Source organism: Triturus cristatus, chromosome 1_1 (genome assembly GCF_964204655.1).
Source record: "Triturus cristatus chromosome 1_1, aTriCri1.1, whole genome shotgun sequence".
Lineage (NCBI taxonomy): Eukaryota > Metazoa > Chordata > Amphibia > Caudata > Salamandridae > Triturus > Triturus cristatus.
Window position 1 is genome coordinate 141,557,604 of NC_140579.1, and position 20,309 is coordinate 141,577,912.

At 51.3% G+C, this 20,309-nt stretch overlaps 1 protein-coding gene across 4 annotated transcripts in view; it reads right to left on the reverse strand.

Moving 5' to 3' along the window:
* LOC146869849 (heme-binding protein 2-like) overlaps positions 1–20,309 on the reverse strand; it is a 99,180-nt gene that overhangs the window by 5,541 nt on the left and 73,330 nt on the right. The window lies entirely within an intron of this gene.

Sequence of the window (20,309 nt, forward strand, 5' to 3'; positions counted from 1 at the left end):
GCTTGTCTGTAGTCTCACAGCACTAAGGACTAGAGTCCAGGACTGTACATTTATCTCAGAACTGGGAGCCCGGACGACCCATCAACGAGAATTAAAGAGCAGTGTGAAATCGAGATCAGATGAGAGATCCAGAGCAACTGATTCAAAGGTTTCTTGCTTAGAACCAGACAACTACGGAAGAGAAGAACAAGGTGTGACAATTCCTAAAATCAGATAAGATGGGACTGACAGGAGCACTGGAAAGAATTGCGTACCTGCGGAGTTGTCACAGCAGAGAGTAGAGAAAAAGAAGAGGCGCAGTCAAGTGGGAGAAAAATCAGCACCCACCCACCCTAGCATACTCCGCTGGTGCAATGGTCTGCTGGTCATGCTCGTGAAGGGTGAGCGGGGGCCAGACCCCTTGGAAGGTTGTGCCCGGGGCAATCGCCCCCTCGGTTCATGTCTTAAAATGGTTCTGCAGTTGAGTCAAGGGTGAACCAGTGGTGTGGCTCATCCTAAGTGCCAAAGGACATGCAGACTCTTCAATATATTTGGGATGTAATTTACACACTCAAAATTTAAGGACATGATAAAGATTTTATATTGTAAGAAGTGTTTCATTAACATATGCTAGGGTTTTCCCCTTTCTGTATAATTAGACCCCGGATTGAACTGGGAATCGGTTACCTTTTAATACCTAGCCCAGTCTGCTTTTTGATCGTCTCTTCCACTTTCAGCGATGAGCCTCGTGGCACGAGTGAAGATGGTGGTGCTACCCCCGTTATTGTATTATTTTGAAAACCTTCGCCTGCTCATCCTTCGTTTCTTCTTCAGACATCTCGGCATGTCCCACGTCTGATTTGGGGATCAGGGAGCCACTAGGCAGCTGCTACCACTTTAAAGCTACCTGTGACTGCTGGTGGATTAGTCCTTCTGGACTTAGAATGCTATTATTTATCTGCACAGCTCTTTTGATGGTTCGCAGGGTATCTGACTGCTCCCAGCATAAGACAGGGTTTACCCGTAAAGAACTTAAGGAGGGCTTACTGCACTACTCATTGTTTCCTACTGACCATTCCACCCAACGCCACCTAAGGTTGACCCGCAGAGCTTTCTCTTGCCTTACTAGAACCTGTAAACTCACTTAGACGAAGAATCTCTATGCTCCTCTAATACCTTTGCTAGGCCTCCCCACTCACACAGGATAGCTTTGCTCAGGGCAATTCTGTCAGTGGCATGCTGCAGGTCTCTCAAGATTGGTGTATTTGTTTGTTGAGAGTGAGCTACTAGATTTCCAAACCCTTATGGCAGACTAAAATCTTTACTCAGGTCAATTCCTTCCAGGCAAACACCTTAAACATTCATTAAATGTCCTTTTTCATGTCCACCCCTTAGCGCACCCCCACAAGTCTACCAGATGCTCTACACCACAGGGACTGGAGGCAAACTGATAAGATGGGTGTACTGAGCTTTCATGCAACATGGGGACCGCTACAGGTCTTCTCTCCGTACTAAATGAGAGACCTACACGGCCAAACCTCTGCACGATATGGACTGGGTGAAAATATTGAAGCAACCCACAAAGTATCCCACAGCTCCCATGTTAAGTACATTCAATTTCATATTCTGAACTGAGCCTAACTTACAACTGCCCAAATTAACAAAATATATGCAAGAGCTGCAGCTGTATATACTCACTGTATGTGATTATATGCCAAATTGTTTCATATGCTTTGGTCTTGCCCCACACTCCTTTCATACTTGCAGAGAGTTCCGGAGGTGCTGTTGACCGCAATGGGCCGTGTACTAACAAATTCTCCAGAAACGGTCTTATTGGGTGTATTCCCTTGCCTTAAGTTTGAGAAACCCTTGACCAAGTTCCTCGACCTTGCTCTTCTGCTAGACAAACGCAATATTAGACTGCACTGGAAGGATTCACATCCTCCGGTACCAAGGTCTCGCTCTCTTGGCTTCAGTCTGAGAGCGCCTGTTACACAGAGAGGAAGGAGCTGGTCTGATAAAATATTTTATTGCACAGGCATGGAAAAGTTTGGTGCTTTAAAGACCGCACCGAGGATGATACTCTCCCGACGTAACCCACCCCGACACACGCACTCTCGGTTTGTATATAGTAGTTGTTCTTGCCACATCTAGGCAATTACTCGAGGCAGTGGATTAAGGACGCCTATCTCTGACACACTGTCATGATTTCCCCTCAAGAACACTTTCTTCTAAGCACCACAGGCTTCATTGATCTGCTTCTCTACGCTAATAGTTGAAGCATCGGCAACTGGGCAGGGGGGTGGGGAGGGACAGTTTATTTTGGGTCAGTTTGTAACAAAGGAAAATTTAAAAATTGTATGCTCACTCTTCATAAATAGCACAGCATGGTTTTTCTGTTTGTGCATGATGGAATCTATTGCTACATACCTGGCAATAATCATGCTATGTAAACGCAGAGGAGTAGAATTTAATAAAATATCTACTTGTCCATGGGGCAGGTTGCTTCATAAATCTACAAACCTTGTAAAAAAATCCACTTGTCTCTTTGGTGACACGTAGTGTAGCGACAAATTATGGCAACGATCTCATTATGTAAAAGCTCTGATATTAGCCTTTGTGATTATGCCAGGGCTCATACTATAGTTGGGATTGAATTCTAGCAATTTCCTTATTTTGCCACCTGTCTGCAGATCTACATACTGCGGCTGGTGGTAGCCTTAAGCAATAGTTCCAGGGTTGGAATTAGGCCTGGCCAGTGAACTCCGTCCGTTCGCCGAGTTTACAGAGTTTTTCACACTCCGTGCTCCGCGGAGCCTGGAGCAGAGCAGAGTTTTTTCCTCGCTCATGCTCGCCAAACGTAAGTTGGCGAGGGCAAGCGAAGAAAATCCAACATTAGACCACTTCCCACCTAGATTTCTCAACGCAGGTGGTCGCTACTGCTCACGTTGAGAAACCGTCCATTCCCATTAAGGAAGCTGCCGCTCGAGTAGAACTTCTAGTCAAGTGGAAGAAAGAAGCAGCACCCTTTTGTGCTGTGCGGGATGCCACTTGCACTGATTTTACTGTGCCGGACAAACACCTGGATCAAAAAATCAGTGCAAACGGCGCGAGGTAACGCACTCCGCCACTCGCAGAACTCCACGTAGTTTGGCAGAGTTTTTTTGTCACTTCCCAGAGTTTTGCATAGCGGAACTCTGCGAACTCTGCCTAGGCCTAGCTGGAATGCCCTTTTGAGTCTGTGCAAACCTGCTAAATTGCATATTTTAGGGGTTTTTGTCAGCTCTTCTCTAACCTTTTCCATTACTAAGAAAGGTTGGAAATTTACTCCTGACAAAAATGGCAGAAGTAAAACTTCTTCCAGGGTTGGTAAAAAAGTGGTTGGAGGGAAAGTGAACTTGCAGACACTCATCAGATTTTTGCATGAGCGAATCTACACCCGCATAATTGCTCGTGCTAAAAAGCAGTTCACAAATACGTTCTAGGAGTACAGTTTCCTGACCTACTTCTGTAAAGTCGTATTAATTCATGAAAGCCGTAAATCTGCACTAATGCAAGGACATATACAATGGGTGCAATTATGTGACTGTCTTAAAGAATTAGTCCCCTAATTAGGTCTGGAATTAAACAAGACTGTTTTTTTAAGGTTCTCTCTCTCTCTCTCTATTTATTGACTGGCTTCATCTCTTTCAAAAAAGATATCAGCACACAAAGTAGTTTTGTTCAGTGCCAGGGACTACTATGATAATGAGCGCTTTTTGAGATCAAACATTTTTATTGCTTTTTGCCAATGTTTGTTACAATGGTGAGGGCCTGGCAGTTCCCACAAAGTTTTATAAAAAAACATATCAAAACAAGACATGCACTGACAAAATCAAACGTCTGACCACCAATATCTGTAAAGCTTTGCCAATGCTTGTATTATTCATGTTTTCCATTATGAATATTTTTGGGAAATACTAGCATGCATCAACACATTTTACTAAATGATGCTTCAAAGAAATGTTACCTAAAATTTCACAGTAGTTAAGCAAAAAGTTGTTTTCCTAGTTGCGTTTTTTTGTGAACATTTTATTTTGAAAGCAAAGGATCAGCAATCCTGCTTTCAAGCTTCTGAAGATATTTGCAACTAATTAGAGAGCGTTCTAGGCGCATTGTATGTAGCCCTATTTTGCTAAACTTTGCCAACGTGTGCACATATTTTTTACACTGGAACCACTGTCAGTAGTGCAGTCCGAGCTTACAATGTTTCCTTAGAGCGCTCACCCTAATAAGAAAGACTTTGTATTAATGAACCATAAATACAAATTCAAAGAGCACTAACATATGGACAACAATATTATCTTAACTGCAGACAATGCCCTTCCCTGAGCCATAATGCTAAGTAATGGTATATGCGAACTAAAATATGCGTAGTAATGGTAATACGAAGTAATGACCGCGTAGTAAAGGTAGAATGCCCTATAAACAATGAATGTTACCTTGTGTAATGTAAGTGGTGATCATGTAAAGTGCTCCAATACCTTTGGGTCGAGTTCATGCTATATAAAAATTGTTTTACTTCTTTGGGCATTTTTCTGCAAAGCCTAACATAAGAAAAGACAAATACCCATTTCCTAGCTGATTTTTACAAATTTAAATTAGAAAACTGGGATAAATTGCGGCTTCCCTACTCAAATTGTGTGATCCTAGGCACATAATTTACGTCACCAACATTTTTTTCCATTAATGCGTATGAAAGCACTTTCAAATACGTGAAATCTGAATACCAGTTGTACAAAAACCTATTGTATTTGATTCAATAGACTTTAATGTGATGTATTACCGCCAATGCTACACATGTTAAAGAAATACGCTTCTATTGAATCTTATATATATCTTTTATGTGATGTTTGTTATATGATGTTTGTTAAATGATTAACATAGCAAGCATTTCAGCGATTGGCTCCTGCACGGGCTCTAAGACCCAAGCCAGACCCTTGGCTCGGCTCACCTTGTTAATTTGTTGCCTTGACCACCTCGAACCTATTCAATACAGCGGTAGAAGGGCATTAAAAAAAGCGACTCCATCAATTCACAGCTATACCGGCTCCAGAGCACCCTTTACGTTTGCTGACTGCACACACTTGCATTTCTTTGGGGAAGCAGCGCCCTGGCAAGAAGGCGCCTTTCCTTTTAGCCATCTGCACCTCCCTCCAGAATGCAGCACAAGAGACCCACTCTCCTCCACTTCAGCTGGGAATCACAATTCTGGGAATTAACTTTTGTCCTGTAGTCGAGAAACTAAAATTAGGGACAAATGCCATCTGTTAAGACCTCTATCATGGAAAACGGACGTTAGGGCTAATTTACGGGCAGTCTGTGAAAACTATAGAAGGTTGGTCACCCTACTCGCCGAACCTCCTGGTTCTGCGTCTCTTCCCTCAGTCAAGCCTCTCTTCTCCAGGCCCCTCGTCTCTTCCCTCAGCCCAGCCTCTCTTCTCCAGATCCTGCATCTCTTCCCTCAGCCCAGCCTCTCTTCTCCAGGTCCTGTGTCTCTTCCCTCAGCCCAACCTCTCTTCTCCAGGTCCTGTGTCTCTTCCCTCAGCCCAGCCTCTCTACTACAGGTCTTCTCCTTCAGCCCAACCTCTCTCCTCCTGGTTCTGCCTCTCTTCTCTCAGCCCAACCTCTCTTCTCCAGGTCCTGTGTCTCTTCCCTCAGCCCAGCCTAATTTCTCCAGGTCCTACATCTCTTCCCTCAGCCCAGCCTCTCTTCTCCAGGTCCTGCGTCTCTTTCCTCAGCCTAACCTCTCTACTAATGGTCTTCTCCTTCAGCCCAACCTCTGTCCTCCTGGTTCTGCCTCTCTTCTCTCAGCCCAACCACTCTTCTACATGTTCTTTCTCTTTTCCCTCAGCCAATCCACTTTTCTCCAGGTCCTGCCTCTCTTTTTGAGGTTCTACCTCTTTTTTTCTCAGCCCATTCTCTCTTCAGGTTCTGCTATGCTTTCCTTGGCCCAACCTCTCTTTGCTAGGTCCCGTTTCATTACCTTACACCCTCTCTTCCTCTTTCTATGACTGGAGTCCCCATGACTTGCCTCTCTTCCCCAGAACACAATGTCTCTCTTGAACAGGTTTTGTGTCATGTCTCGCTTTCCAAGGCCAGTGTCTCTTACCAGCCCATAGTTCACTTCCTCTGGCATGTCTTTCACCACAGTCTCTACATCTATTCTCGAGACCCTGTAACTCTTTCAATGTGCTGTTTCTTTTGCCCCAGATCAGTCTCTCTATTCCCTGGGCTGTACCTATGTGTCTCATCCACTGACGCAGTTCGACCTCCTCATGTCATGTCTCTCTTCACTAAAACATACCTCATTTCAATAAGTGCCTCCAAATGTACCAATTCTTACCGGATGCACTGATCAGTTCGACTTTTACTGCATACTTTGACTAAAATGTCCATTTTTGAAACACATTTCATTTCGTTCTTGAGAAGAGACCAATTTACAATTTCAAATTCAATCAAAAGTCTAACTTAGACCAAATGTTTAATTTGACAACTTTTCGGTTTTCAAAACGGTAAGTTACTACTAGTAAACTTACTGGTAGTAAAATTACATACTAATAGTAAAACTACTAGTAGTAAAGTTAATAGTAGTAACTTACCTTTGTGAAAACCGAAAAGTAGTAAAGTTAGACTTTTGGTCTAAGTTAGACTTTTGGTCTAAACCTAGACTTCAGGTGTAAAGTTAGACTTTAGATCTAAAGTTAGTTAGACTTTTGGTCTAACTTTGCCTTTGTGAATTGGTCCTGTGGTATCTGTATAGCTCAACCTAGCCAACGGGCAGAGGAGTGCTGTACAGCGTTAAATACAAGCATAAAGTCAACGATTGATAGCAGAGGAAGCTGGGGTGTGGACAGTTAGCACATTGTGATGTGTTGTTCCATAAAGAGGTGAGCCTTGAACTCTTCCCTAAATTGAAGTAGGGTTAGGACAGTCCTGGTGATCACGGGAATGTTGTTCCAGATCCTGGGTGCATAGATGGAAAAGGCATACTGCCTTGTTGTGTCTATTGTATACTTCTTAGTCTGCAGTCTGATGGTGTCTGGTGGTGTCCTGGCACGAGGAGTGACGAGAGCCACCATCAAGAGAGCTTCTCTGCAAGACAGGTGGGGGTGCAGGGCATGATAGCTTTGTGAATGATGCCGCTGGTTTTGAACATGGTGCAGGCTGGGAGGGCATTCAATAGAGCTCCATCGGGACGTAATCTTGTGGGTGTGTAATTTAACACCCACCTGCTAAAAACAATTACCCAATGAAAGCTGGCCTCTCAGATTTGCACACGTAAATCTGCTGACATTTCCTGGGCACACAAGACAGTGATATACTTGTCTTTCCTTTTGAGTTTAATGTGAGCCAATTTGGGTATGGGATGTAGCCACGACCTGACCTACCAGGACCCTCCTCTCAGATCTGATGGCTTCGAAGAACAAAGTTGGGTCAACAATGATTTAACTTGTATTAGATCCCTGACTGAGAAATATATAAAGATCTATCAGGACTGAAGGTGGGACCAAGGAAACCAACCATCCAACAACTTTTCTCTCATTAGACTGAAAAGCAGAAAAATATTTCAAAGTTGAAGCAGAGAGGAAGCCTCCAATTTTAGTGAATCAACCTCTGTCCACTGTTGAGTACTTGCCAGAGGGACCTCTGGAGACAAAGTGTGTCCTCATCGGAGTTTCCCCATGAAAGGAAGGTATTTGGAATAGTGTGTGTAAAATCGAATTATTTTTACTGTTGGACAGGCCACGTGAAGGGCTTGCTCCCTCCCCGCATGACAGGGCCCGAGTCCCGGCCCTCCAGGTGTTACCCACAGAAACAACCCGCACCCCGTCCCCAGACGGGACTCCTGCCCCCGGACCTCTCTGTATCATGGGGCCGAACCACTACCGGCTCCCTCGCCCGGCCCGGCCGCCATCTTGGACACTGCACCACGAGGCCACGTGGCCTCAGCCCGACCCTAACCCTGGGCCTGGCCAGGCCCCGACATCCCGGCACCACCATCCCCCCAGGAGGTGAACGGACCACTTGGCAGGTCGATGGGAGAAAGAAGTGTCGATGGCTCTCCCCCGCCAGGTGCCGCTCGCCCCCCAGCTCCCCCGGGCGCTGGCTCCACCCCCCTGCTGGGTGTCTGGACTCCCTCATCCCGGACCTCCCGACCGCCAAGTGCGAGGGTCCGGACATCAAAGGGCGCCAGACCTATAACTGGGGCAGCTCCAGAGCAGGAAGGCAGTTGTATCCTGGAGTCGAGAGACACCGTGAAGAACTCATCCCTGACGGACTACTGGCGCTGCCTTGCGAACTATCGTCCTGCCTGCTGGCGCTGCCGCGGCCTTCTGCATCCTCCATCCTCGTTGGGACCTGCTGGCGCTGCCGCGGACCGTTGTAACAACCACCTTCACTGGGACCTGCTGGCGCTGCCGCGGACCGTTGTAACTACCGCCTTCACTGGGACCTGCTGGCGCTGCCGCGGACCGTTGTAACGACCACCTTCACCGGGACCTGCTGGCGCCGCCGCGGCCCGTCCATCTAGAACGTCGAGCTCGAGGATTGTGAGCTATTCATCATACCATCTCCGCTACCAGATTGGTAACAAGACTGTCCCGCTACCCCCTTTCCCAACCAAGAGACTAGAATCGAGGGGACCACTGAGTCCTGACCTCCTTGTACCATTCTATCGTACCTAAAGATTGCTTATAAAGAACGTCAAAACCTTATCCTTGTGTGGTGTACCTCTGTGGGGGGGAAGTTATTCGTCTGTACGATCGCTGGAGACGGCTCTCCCCGGAGACCTCTCCCCTTGTCCTCGGCCGACCCTCCCGGTCCGTCTAACATTGGTGGCCAGCGGCGCGATCCGAATCAACGCGTAATCGTACAGAGAGTAACTCACCCCACGACGAAACCACAATGTCAACCAAAGAGAGCGGATCCACCGAGAAATTCCAGATGGAGAAATTGGAAGAGTACAGCCATCGTGAATTGAAACAATTCTGCATTGAACTAGGCATTGCTACCACCGGCCTGAGTACCAAAGACGATTTAAAGCACGCCATTGAGTCGTGGGCAGAAACCGGGGCCGCCAGATCCCCGGACCAAAACATTGCAGCATCAGAGAGGAACACCACGGCTCCCGAGGAGCGAAGAACGGGTCTCTCGCAGGAAGAGATCCAAGAGAGAGAAAAAAGCAGACTACATGAGCTGGAAATGGCACGGCTCAAAATGGACGGTGAACTGAAATTAGCCGAACAAAAACTGAACCTAGAACATCTGCGGCTCCGAGAAGAACGGGAAGAAAAACAGAGGCAGAGAGAGCTCGAAGAAAAGAGATTAGCGTACGAACACGAACGCAAACTGGCAGAAATAGACCTACGGAAGCAGAACAAAGAACTGGAGGTGCCCGAGCGACCGCGCACCCCGGGAGCGACAGAAAAGAAAGTCCACATCCCCAAGGATGTCGTTCGAGAGTATGTCCGAGAGGACGACATACAACAGTGGTTCAAGGCCTACGAGATCGCCATGACCTCCCACCGGATCGATCGAAGTGACTGGGGAGCCGGTCTATGGGGGAGGTTCGTCAATGAAGGCCGCGATGCCCTGTTACAGCTCCCAGACCATCTGATGTCATCCTATGATCACATGAAGGCTGCCCTCCTCACCCGATATGGGCTCACACCCGAAATGTACCGCCAGAGGTTCCGAGACTGCACCCGGATCCCGGGTACAACTTGGGTGGAATATGTCAACTATTTCAGCCGAGCCTTCGAGGGTTGGATCAAGGGAAGCCACGTAACGACCTACGAGCAACTTTTTAATCTCATGGTGTGGGAGCACCTCTCTAACAACTGCTTCGTCGAGCTCAGGCAGCACCTCCTCGACAGTAAATTGACTGACCCACGGCAACTCGCCGCCGAAGCTGACCGGTGGGAAAGCACCCGAGTGGGCCGGAGAGGGCCGCACGAACAGAACCGGAACAACCAAGGTCAGCACCGTCCCCGAGGAGGAGGAGGAGGCCAGGGACGAGGAAGAGACACCGTCCCGGCCGCTCCCGCTGCCAGCACCCCGCCCCCGGCCAGCCGGGGCAACCCCCCGATGCGCCCGGGGTTCCGAGCCAATGTCATGTGTCACCGATGCCAGCGAGTCGGCCACTACGCCAATGACCCGAACTGTCCACAGAACCAAACTCCGAGACCCCGCCAGGTAGCTGCCGCCGCCCTGGGGGGAGAACAAATCTCCGCAGAACAGGAAGAATACGAGCAAGAACATCAAGAGTGGGAACCGGCCGCCATGGTTCTAGCGTGCCTAGGGGGAAGAGACATGGTCCCGCGGGCTCCCCTACCCGCCAACACCAGAAAATATAGTCAGTGGGTGAACATTGGAGATTACCTTCACTATTGCCTGAGGCTTGAGCCGGGCTGCTAGCTTTTAAAAAACGCTCTGATTCAGATTTTAACTTGTTACTGTGATTATCCTTTGTGTCCTACCCCCCCCTGCAAGCAGTCACGGAATTTCGCGCTGCTCGATCTATTTACCGCTCAGGCGATTTAAAATACTGAGCTTACTCTCTGGAGGGAGCGCTGCACTTTCGCTCACCTGCCTCCTTCCCTGGGTGTACAGCCGATTCAGGGCTGACTCAGGAGGGCCACGCTCGAGCAGACGGCGGCGGCCATTTTGGATAGGGACAGTATAAAAACAGACGCCCATTGCTTCGCGCAGCGAACGCGCACAGCGGGCGCGCCAGAGTCCAGCCGGAGTCCAGCCAGAGTCCAGCCAGAGTCCAGCCAGAGTCCAGCCAGAGTCCAGCCAGAGTCCAGCCAGAGTCCAGCCAGAGTCCTGCCAGAGTCCTGCCAGAGTCCTGCCAGAGTCCTGCCAGAGTCCTGCCCGTCTGCGCTCGTCCGCGCTAGGCTGGGCTCTGGGCTCTGGCATACCCTTTATTGGTGAGTAAAGCCACTATATCCATCATGACTCTTACATACTCCTCCGAAGAGTTATTTGCGCTACGTGGTGCTCCCAATAATAACTGCTCCACCTACCCTTTCCCGCCTCACAAGTTCAGCTGTCCTCGCTGTAACTTTTCACTAAAAACCCCTACCACATGCAGATCCCTCCAACATCAAGGCAGACGAAAGAGACAGGTATGCTCTAGGACAACTTCCACTCGCCCCCTCTTAAGATTTTGGAGCATAAATTGCCGATCCTTACCACAACATAGATACAATATCCACGATTTTCTAGATCAAAATCAACCTGATGCTATATTCCTGACCGAGACGTGGCTCAGAGACTGCTCGGGCCCGGATGTGGCAGACGCCATTCCCTCTAACTACGCCATTCTACGTCAGGATAGAGTTTCCGGTAGGGGTGGAGGAATTGCAATTATTTACAAAAATGTATACACTTGTAAATTGGTAGACACCACTCAAAAAGATTGTGAATCAGCCCTTTTTAAATTATCCATTACCCCCCAATTTACGCTGTCAGGGCTACTGGTATACCGTCCCCCTGGGACAGCGAGCCCTTGGATAACATTGTTACCGGACTTCCTAGCCCCAGTACTGCTTAAAGCGCCTAATTTCACAATCTTAGGGGACCTAAACATACATTTAGACGACCATGAGTGCCCTAATAGGAATCAGCTTCTCCCTATTCTGGAAGCTTTTAACCTTCAACTTCTAAACACAGGTCCCACTCATTGTGCCGGTCACTTACTGGACCCGATCCTATCTAACCTGTCCCTAGATTGTTCTCGTGAAGCCCTACAAATCACCTGGTCCGACCACTTAGCTGTCCCCTTCTCTTATGACATGGCTGATACAGTAATAAGACCTGAGGTGGAAACTACGCGGCCAGTTCGGAATTGGGGGAAGATTAACTTGCCAGAACTCAATAAACTACTGATCAAAACACTTCCATGTGTTGAACTACCAACTGCCGCTCTCAATTGCGCCACTGAACTCTGGCTAACCACTGCAGTCAATACAGCGCTTCCAATGACATCAAAGCCCGCATTTTCACACCACCCTCCTGCTCCATGGTATTCGGAACAACTTAAAAGCCTCCGCTCACATTGTAAGACCTTGGAGCGTAAATGGAGACAAGGCTATTCTCCTTCACGTAAAGCCACATATAAAGAAGCCTTAAAAAATACCACTACAGTTGTAAAACTGCTAAAGCAGACTACACAAGGAAAACTGTGACTGATGCACAAAACTGCCCAAAGGTGCTATTCTCTGTTGTCAAAAAATTGACTGGTGCTAACTCGATCCCTCCTCCCCCGGCACTTGATGGCACTCAGTGTCAGTCCTTAGCGGATTACTTCATAGATAAAGTTGACCTTATCTATGAAAATTTCACTACACCTCTAGGTACTATGTACACTGCCCTTGACATAGTCCAAAAATTGGAAAACAATGACACTGATGCAGTAGTCACTACTTGGCAGCCCTTAGACGCCATTTCTTTCCTCTCCTGTTTAAATAGTGTGAGATCGGGCTCCCCACAGGACGCTCTCCCGGCCAAAATATTAAAACAATTAGACCCCCTCACTCATCCCCCCATCATTAAATTACTCAACGCTTCTCTGAGCGAGGCCCATGTCCCACAACCTTGGAAACACGCCATGGTTGTACCGTTATTAAAAAAACAGGGTGCAGATCCTTCAAATCCTGCTAACTTTCGCCCTATATCTTTGCTGCCAATTTTCTCAAAGATATTGGAGAGACATATAAATTCTCAGCTCTCCAAACTGGTTGAAAACACTGGATTTCTCCATCCTTCTCAGTCGGGCTTTCGGCCTAGGCACTCAACCGAGACAGCCCTCCTGGGGGTGACAGAGAGTCTTAGGCACGGTGTCGATCAGGGAAACACCATGGCGCTCATCCTGCTGGATTTGAGCGCAGCTTTCGACACCGTGTCACATTCCATCCTCATTGACTCTCTGAAATCTCTAGGTGTGGCAGGCCAGGCCTTGGCCTGGCTGGCGTCTTTCCTTAGTGACCGAAGCTTCCAAGTGTTTTCTTCTAAAGCTGCCTCCGCCATTTGTCCATCCACCCGCGGCGTCCCCCAGGGCTCAATTCTTAGCCCTTTATTATTTAATATTTATGTTAAACCCTTGGCAACCATAGTCGAACAAGCTGGGCTAACCCTGTTTTCCTACGCAGATGACACCCAGATTGTCTTCTCCTTGTCAGGGAGAGACGTAAACAACATCTCCGCACTCAAGTCGGGCCTCACTCTTGTGGCCGACTGGATGCGGAGAAATTGTCTCAAGCTGAATGGGGAGAAGACCGAGGTGGTCATTCTGGGACAGAACAAACATCTTTGGGGTCCTCGCCATTGGCCCATCGAACTGGGAAATGCGCCTACACCATCTACTGCAGTTCGCAACCTGGGCGTCATTATTGACGACAGGCTAACTATGAGACAACAGGCTACTAAGGTCTCAGCCATCTGCTTTTCAACCTTGCGATGGCTTCACAAGATTTTGTGGATGCTCCCCCTCTCCTCTCGCAGAACTGTAGTCCAGGCACTTGTAACATCACGCCTGGACTATGGCAACATTCTCTATTTGGGCGCAGATAAAGCTACTATACATGTGCTGCAGGTGGTGCAAAATGCGGCCGCGCGCCTGCTAAAGAATGTCCCCAGACGCACCTCAGCCACTGCCGCTTTGCGTGACCTCCATTGGTTGAGCATCCCAGAACGCGTTAAATTCAAGGCACTCTGCTATATGTTCAAGGCTAAGCAGGGTAGCGCCCCAGTATATGTTCAGGGGCTGGTAAAACCCTATAGACCCCTGCGCTCATTAAGGTCATCGGACACTGGCAATTTCACAGTACCAAGATGGAAGCTGGCAAAAATGGGAGGCCGCTCCTTTTCCACTCTTGGTCCTAAATACTGGAACTCCCTCCCATTGGCATTAAAATCTGAGACCAACTTACTCCGCTTCCGTAAGGCTTTGAAGACCCTGCTCTTTACTAAGCGTGACCAATAGTCGGCAGAGGCCTTAAGTCAAGGTGACATTCTCTTTTCTTCTACAGTCTATCCCTGGCGCCGGGAAACCCATTGTGGGTAGCTGTGCGCGGTACAAGCTTAAATAAATAAATAAAAATAAAAAACATTAATGGACGCCGGGCCGAAGCACTACGTGACACGGGGGCCAGTGTGACGGCCGTCCGCTGTCACCTGGTAAAACCAGAGCAGATCCTGCCGAACATTCTCTGCCCCGTCCGTTCAGCCGACAATTCGGAGAGTCTATGTCGGATGGCCTGCGTCCCCTTCGAATGGGGAGGAGTCTCCGGCATGTTGAAGGTGACGGTCCGAGATGATGCCCCCATGGACTGTCTCCTGGGGAATGATCTTGAGAGTTCCCCGTGGGCCGCCGTAGAAAGAAGAGAGCACCTGGGGATGTTGGGCCTCCCGGACTGGGCGTGCGTAACCACCCGGTCCATGGCCGCCCGTGCCATCCCCCGACCAGAAGAACCAGAATGGCCAGCACCTCCTCCCCCGATCGCTCCAGTAGAGGACACCGACCATACCGACCCCCCAGAGCAAACCCCCGAAGGGCTCGCTCAGCCCCAGGACCTTCCCAACCTGGCTCAGTGGCGTCAAGAAGGGGGGCCCACCCAGGAACAGTTCCGTCAAGAACAGAAGACCTGTCCCTCCCTCGAGGGACTCCGCCAGCAAGCCCTCGCCCAGAGTGCGGGGGACACCACCAGAGGCCATTGGATCTATTGGGACAACGACCTATTGTACAGTGAACAGAGAATCGCGGAGTTAGGGGCCAGTCGAGTGCTGGTGGTGCCCCTCCGTTTTAGAGACTTCCTGTTAAATTTGGCCCACGATGTCCCTCTGGCTGGACACCTGGGCCAGGACAAAACCTACAGTCGCCTGGTGACCCACTTTTTCTGGCCAAAGATGAGAAACGACGTCCTCAACCACTGCCGGTCCTGCCCCACGTGCCAGGCCAGCGGGAAGAGCGGCCGCAAACTCAAAGCACCTCTGCAACCCTTCCCAGTTGTCACCACCCCGTTCGAGAGGGTGGGAATAGACATTGTGGGGCCCCTGGACCCCCGTACAGCCCAAGGACATCGGTTCATCCTGGTACTGGTGGACCACGCCACCCGCTACCCCGAGGCTGTGCCCCTGCGAACTGTAACAGCCCCGGTGGTCGGCCGGGCCTTAATGGGGATTTTCTCCCGGGTGGGCTTCCCCCGAGAAGTCGTCAGCGACAGAGGCACAAACTTTATTTCAAAGTATATGAAGTCCCTCTGGCAACAGTGCGGGGTCACCTACCGATTCACGACCCCCTATCACCCTCAAGGAAACGGACTAGTCGAGCGGTTCAACCGTACGCTCAAGGGAATGATTGGGGGATTGGAAGAGCCCCTCCGTCGCCAGTGGGATGTACTACTTCCGTGCCTCCTCTTCGCCTATCGAGAAGTTCCCCAGAAGTCCCTCGGCTTTAGCCCTTTCGAACTCTTGTACGGGCACCCTGTGCGAGGGCCCCTCAGCCTAGTCAAAGAAGGTTGGGAGATGGCCCCCCTAAAGACCCCTCCAGACGTCTTCAAGTACCTCCTGACCCTACGCAATCAGACCAGGCGATTCAGAGAAATGGCGAAAGCGAACCTTGAGGCCAGTCAGGAGGACATGAAAAAATGGTACGATCAAAATGCCTCCTCCATCGAATTCGAACCTGGCCAACAGGTGTGGGTGATGTCCCCCACCGAACCATGTGCCTTGCAGGACAAGTGGACGGGGCCCTTCAAAGTGGTCGAACGCAAGAGCCCCGTCACCTATCTCATCGATATGGAATCTCCACGGAACCCCCTCCGGGTCCTCCACACCAACAGACTCAAACCCCACTTTGTGCGCTCGGAGCTCAGCCTCCTGATGGCTACAGACAGTGGAGCGGAAGAAGACTCCGAGCCTCTCCCTGATCTCCTGAAGACTCGTGAGAAAGATGGTTCCGTGGACGGGGTCCGGCTCTCCGATGCCCTCACCCCGGAACAGCGCCAAGGCTGCCGGGACCTCCTGCTGCAGTTTGCTACCTTGTTTTCCCTCACCCCTGGGGTCACCCCCTGGTGCTTGCACGACGTGGACACTGGGGACAGTCCCCCTATCAGACACCAGGCTTACCGCGTACCAGATCGGGTACGGGCCTGCATCCAAGAGGAGGTATCAAAGATGCTCACGCTCGGGGTCATCGAGCCCTCGGACAGTCCCTGGGCCAGCCCGGTCGTGCTGGTCCCCAAAGCTGCTACCCCCGGCACCACTCCTGAGCTCCGATTCTGCGTCGACTATCGGGGCTTGACTGTTGTCACCAGAACCGACACTCATCCCATCCCCGAGCGGATGAACTGATCGACCGCATGGGGGCTGCCCGCTACCTCAGCATCTTCGACCTGAAAGCGGGCTACTGGCAGATCGGTCTCACACCCCGGGCCCAAGAACGATCCGCCTTTTCTACCCCCGATGGCCACTACCACTTCAAAGTCATGCCCTTCGGCATGAAGAATGCCCCAGATACCTTTCAGCGACTGGTGAACCAGGTCTTGGCGGGGCTCAAGGAGTTCAGCGCCGCCTACCTGGACGATATCGCTGTGTACAGCCGCCACTGGTCCGACCACCTCCACCACCTCCGAGAGGTCCTGCAGGCCCTCCAACGGGCCGGCCTCACCATCAAGGCCAGCAAGTGCCAAATTGGTAAGGGGTCCGTGACCTATCTCGGACACCAGGTGGGAAGCGGTCTGGTGGCCCCTCTGCAACTCAAAATCGCTGCCATCCAGTCCTGGCAGCCTCCAGTCACGCAGACCGAGGTCCGAGCCTTCTTGGGGCTCACCGGCTACTACCGGCGGTTCGTGAGGGACTATGGCAGCATTGTGGGGCCCCTCACGGGACTCACATCCAAAAACCACCCGAAGAAGGTCAACTGGACCCCAGACTGTCAAGCGGCCTTCGAGAAGCTGAAGGCCGCCATGTGCACTGCCCCTGTGCTCCAGGCCCCCGACTACAGTCGGGAATTCATCGTACAAACAGATGCCTCCGACCATGGCATCGGGGCGGTCCTCTCCCAGCTGAACTCCGAGGGACTTGACCAACCGGTGGCCTTCATCAGCAGACGCCTCCTGGCCCGAGAACAGCGCTGGAGCACCATCGAGAGGGAGGCCTTCGCAGTGGTGTGGGCCCTCAAAAAGCTCCGGCCCTATCTCTTCGGTACCCACTTCCGGGTGCAAACAGATCATCGACCCCTGCAGTGGCTAATGCAGATGCGGGGGGAAAACCCCAAACTATTGCGTTGGTCCATCTCCCTGCAGGGGATGGACTTCACTGTGGAACATCGACCGGGCCAAGACCACGCCAACGCAGATGGCCTGTCACGCTTTTTCCGCCTCGACGAGGAGAGTCCCCAAGAGAATGGGTGACTCTCCCCGCCTTCAGCTGGGGGGGACGCATGTTGGACAGGCCACGTGAAGGGCTTGCTCCCTCCCCGCATGACAGGGCCCGAGCCCCGGCCATCCAGGTGTTACCCACAGAAACAACCCGCACCCCGTCCCCAGACGGGACTCCTGCCCCCGGACCTCTCTGTATCATGGGGCCGAACCACTACCGGCTCCCTCGCTCGGCCCGGCCGCCATCTTGGACACTGCACCACGAGGCCGCGTGGCCTCAGCCCGACCCTAACCCTGGGCCTGGCCAGGCCCCGACATCCCGGCACCACCATCCCCCCAGGAGGTGAACGGACCACTTGGCAGGTCGATGGGAGAAAGAAGTGTCGATGGCTCTCCCCCGCCAGGTGCCGCTCGCCCCCCAGCTCCCCCGGGCGCTGGTTCCACCCCCCTGCTGGGTGTCTGGACTCCCTCATCCCGGACCTCCCGACCGCCAAGTGTGAGGGTCCGGACATCAAAGGGCGCCAGACCTATAACTGGGGCAGCTGCAGAGCAGGAAGGCAGTTGTATCCTGGAGTCGAGAGACACCGTGAAGAACTCATCCCTGACGGACTACTGGCGCTGCCGTAGCCCTGCCTTGCGAACTATCGTCCTGCCTGCTGGCGCTGCCGCGGCCTTCTGCATCCTCCATCCTCGTTGGGACCTGCTGGCGCTGCCGCGGACCGTTGTAACGACTACCTTCACTGGGACCTGCTGGCGCTGCCGCGGACCATTGTAACTACCGCCTTCACTGGGACCTGCTGGTGCTGCCGCGGACCGTTGTAACGACCACCTTCACCGGGACCTGCTGGCGCCGCCGCGGCCCGTCCATCTAGAACGCCGAGCTCGAGGATTGTGAGCTATTCATCATACCATCTCCGCTACCAGATTGGTAACAAGACTGTCCCGCTACCCCCTTTCCCAACCAAGAGACTAGAATCGAGGGGACCCCTGAGTCCTGACCTCCTTGTAACATTCTATCGTACCTAAAGATTGCTTATAAAGAACGTCAAAACCTTATCCTTGTGTGGTGTACCTCTGTGGGGGGGGGGAAGTTATTCGTCTGTACGATCGCTGGAGACGGCTCTCCCCGGAGACCTCTCCCCTTGTCCTCGGCCGACCCTCCCGGTCCGTCTAACATTTACACATTAGTAGAAGGGAAGTGAAATGTCTTGAGTTTCCAGGAGAGTGAAGAAACAAGCCAAGACTGGAATCTCCACATCTCCAGCCATCCTTCTCCCTCTCTGTCTCTTTCTGTCCCTTCCTCTCACTCCTCTTTTGCCTCCTTCCCTCTCTGTATATTTCTCTCTCTGTTTCCACATCCTTAGTCTCTCTTTCTATCTGTTTCCATATTTCGCCATTCAGCATTTCCTATTCCAAAATCTTCCTCTGCTGTTTCCCTTTTCTTTCCTTTCAACAAACTCAGTGTTTCTCTCTTTCTTTTCTACCCCTCTCTTAATTCCTCCTTCCTCTTATCACTCCGTGGGCCCGATTCACAAAAGTAAACTGAGATGAAAGTCTAACTTTGCAACTTTCTGTATTCACAAAGGGCACTTGCAAGTAGTAAAGATAGACTTTTGTCTCAGTTTTGGTCTCAGTTAAACTGAAGACCAAATGTAAGTTGAACTGAGACAAAAGTCTAACTTTGCGAATTTTGGTATTCACAAAGGGCATTTAAGAGTCGTAAAGTTAGACTTTTGTCTCAGTTTACCTTTGTGAATCGGACCCTCTGCCATTTTCTTCCTCACACACACATTCCATCTACATGTCTCACTCCTCCCTGTTCTGTTTCTCACTCCTCACACTGTCACTCATTCAATCGTTTTCCTCCCCTCTCTCTCTCTGGATTGGCCTAGCCTTCATCCTCTTCCTCATGCCCAGCGCGTGTCTCTTCTCCGTTGCCAGCCTTTTTCCAATTGCCAAGCTCAGAATGTCACCTCTTCGCCAAGGCCGGTTGTTGTGCTTTCCTCAGGCTCAGCCACCTTCTTCCTCTTCCTCAGTTCTTTTCTTCCTCACACCCAGCCTTTCTCCCCTCCTGACAGTATTTCTTATCATTCTTCACACCCTGCATATGCCAACCCTTCAGACCCAGCCTTTGTCTCCTTCGCCATGCCCATCCTCTGCCCCTTCACCATGCCCAGCCTCTGCACCCTTCGCCATGCCCAGCCTCTGCACCCTTCGCCATGCCCAGCCTCTGCCCCGCCAAGTGTTTGCCCCATCGCCATGCCCAGCCTCTGCCCCTTCACCATGCCCAGCCTCTTTCCCCTTCGCCATGCCCAGCCCAGCCTCTACCCCCTTCACCATGACCAGCCTCTGCCCCTTTGCTATGCCCAGCCTCTGCCCCTTCACCATGTCCAGCCTCTGCCCCTTCGCTATCCCCAGCCTCTGCCCCTTCGCCATGCCCAGTCTCTGGCCCCATTGCCATGCCCAGCCTCTGCCCCTTCGTCATGTCGACTCTTCGTCCCTTTCACCATGCCCCGCCTCTGCTCCTTCACCATGCCCAGCCTCTGCCTCTTCGCCATGCCCAGCCTCTGCCCTATGTGCCATGCCCAGCCTCTGCCCCATTTGCCATGTCCAGCCTCTGCCCCTTTGCCATGCCCAGCCTCTGCCCCCTTTGTCATGCCCAGTCTCTGCCACCTTCTCCATACCCACCCTCTGCCCCTTCACCATGTTTTGCCTCTGCCCCTTCACCATGTCCAGCCTCTGCCCCTTTACCAAGCTCAGCCTCTGCCCCCTTTGCTATGCCCAGCCTCTGCCCCTTCCCCATGTCCACACTCTGCCCCTTCACCATTTCCAGCCTATGCCCCTTCACAATGTCCAGCCTCTGCCCCTTTGCCAAGCTCAGCCTCTGCCCTCTTCACCATGCCC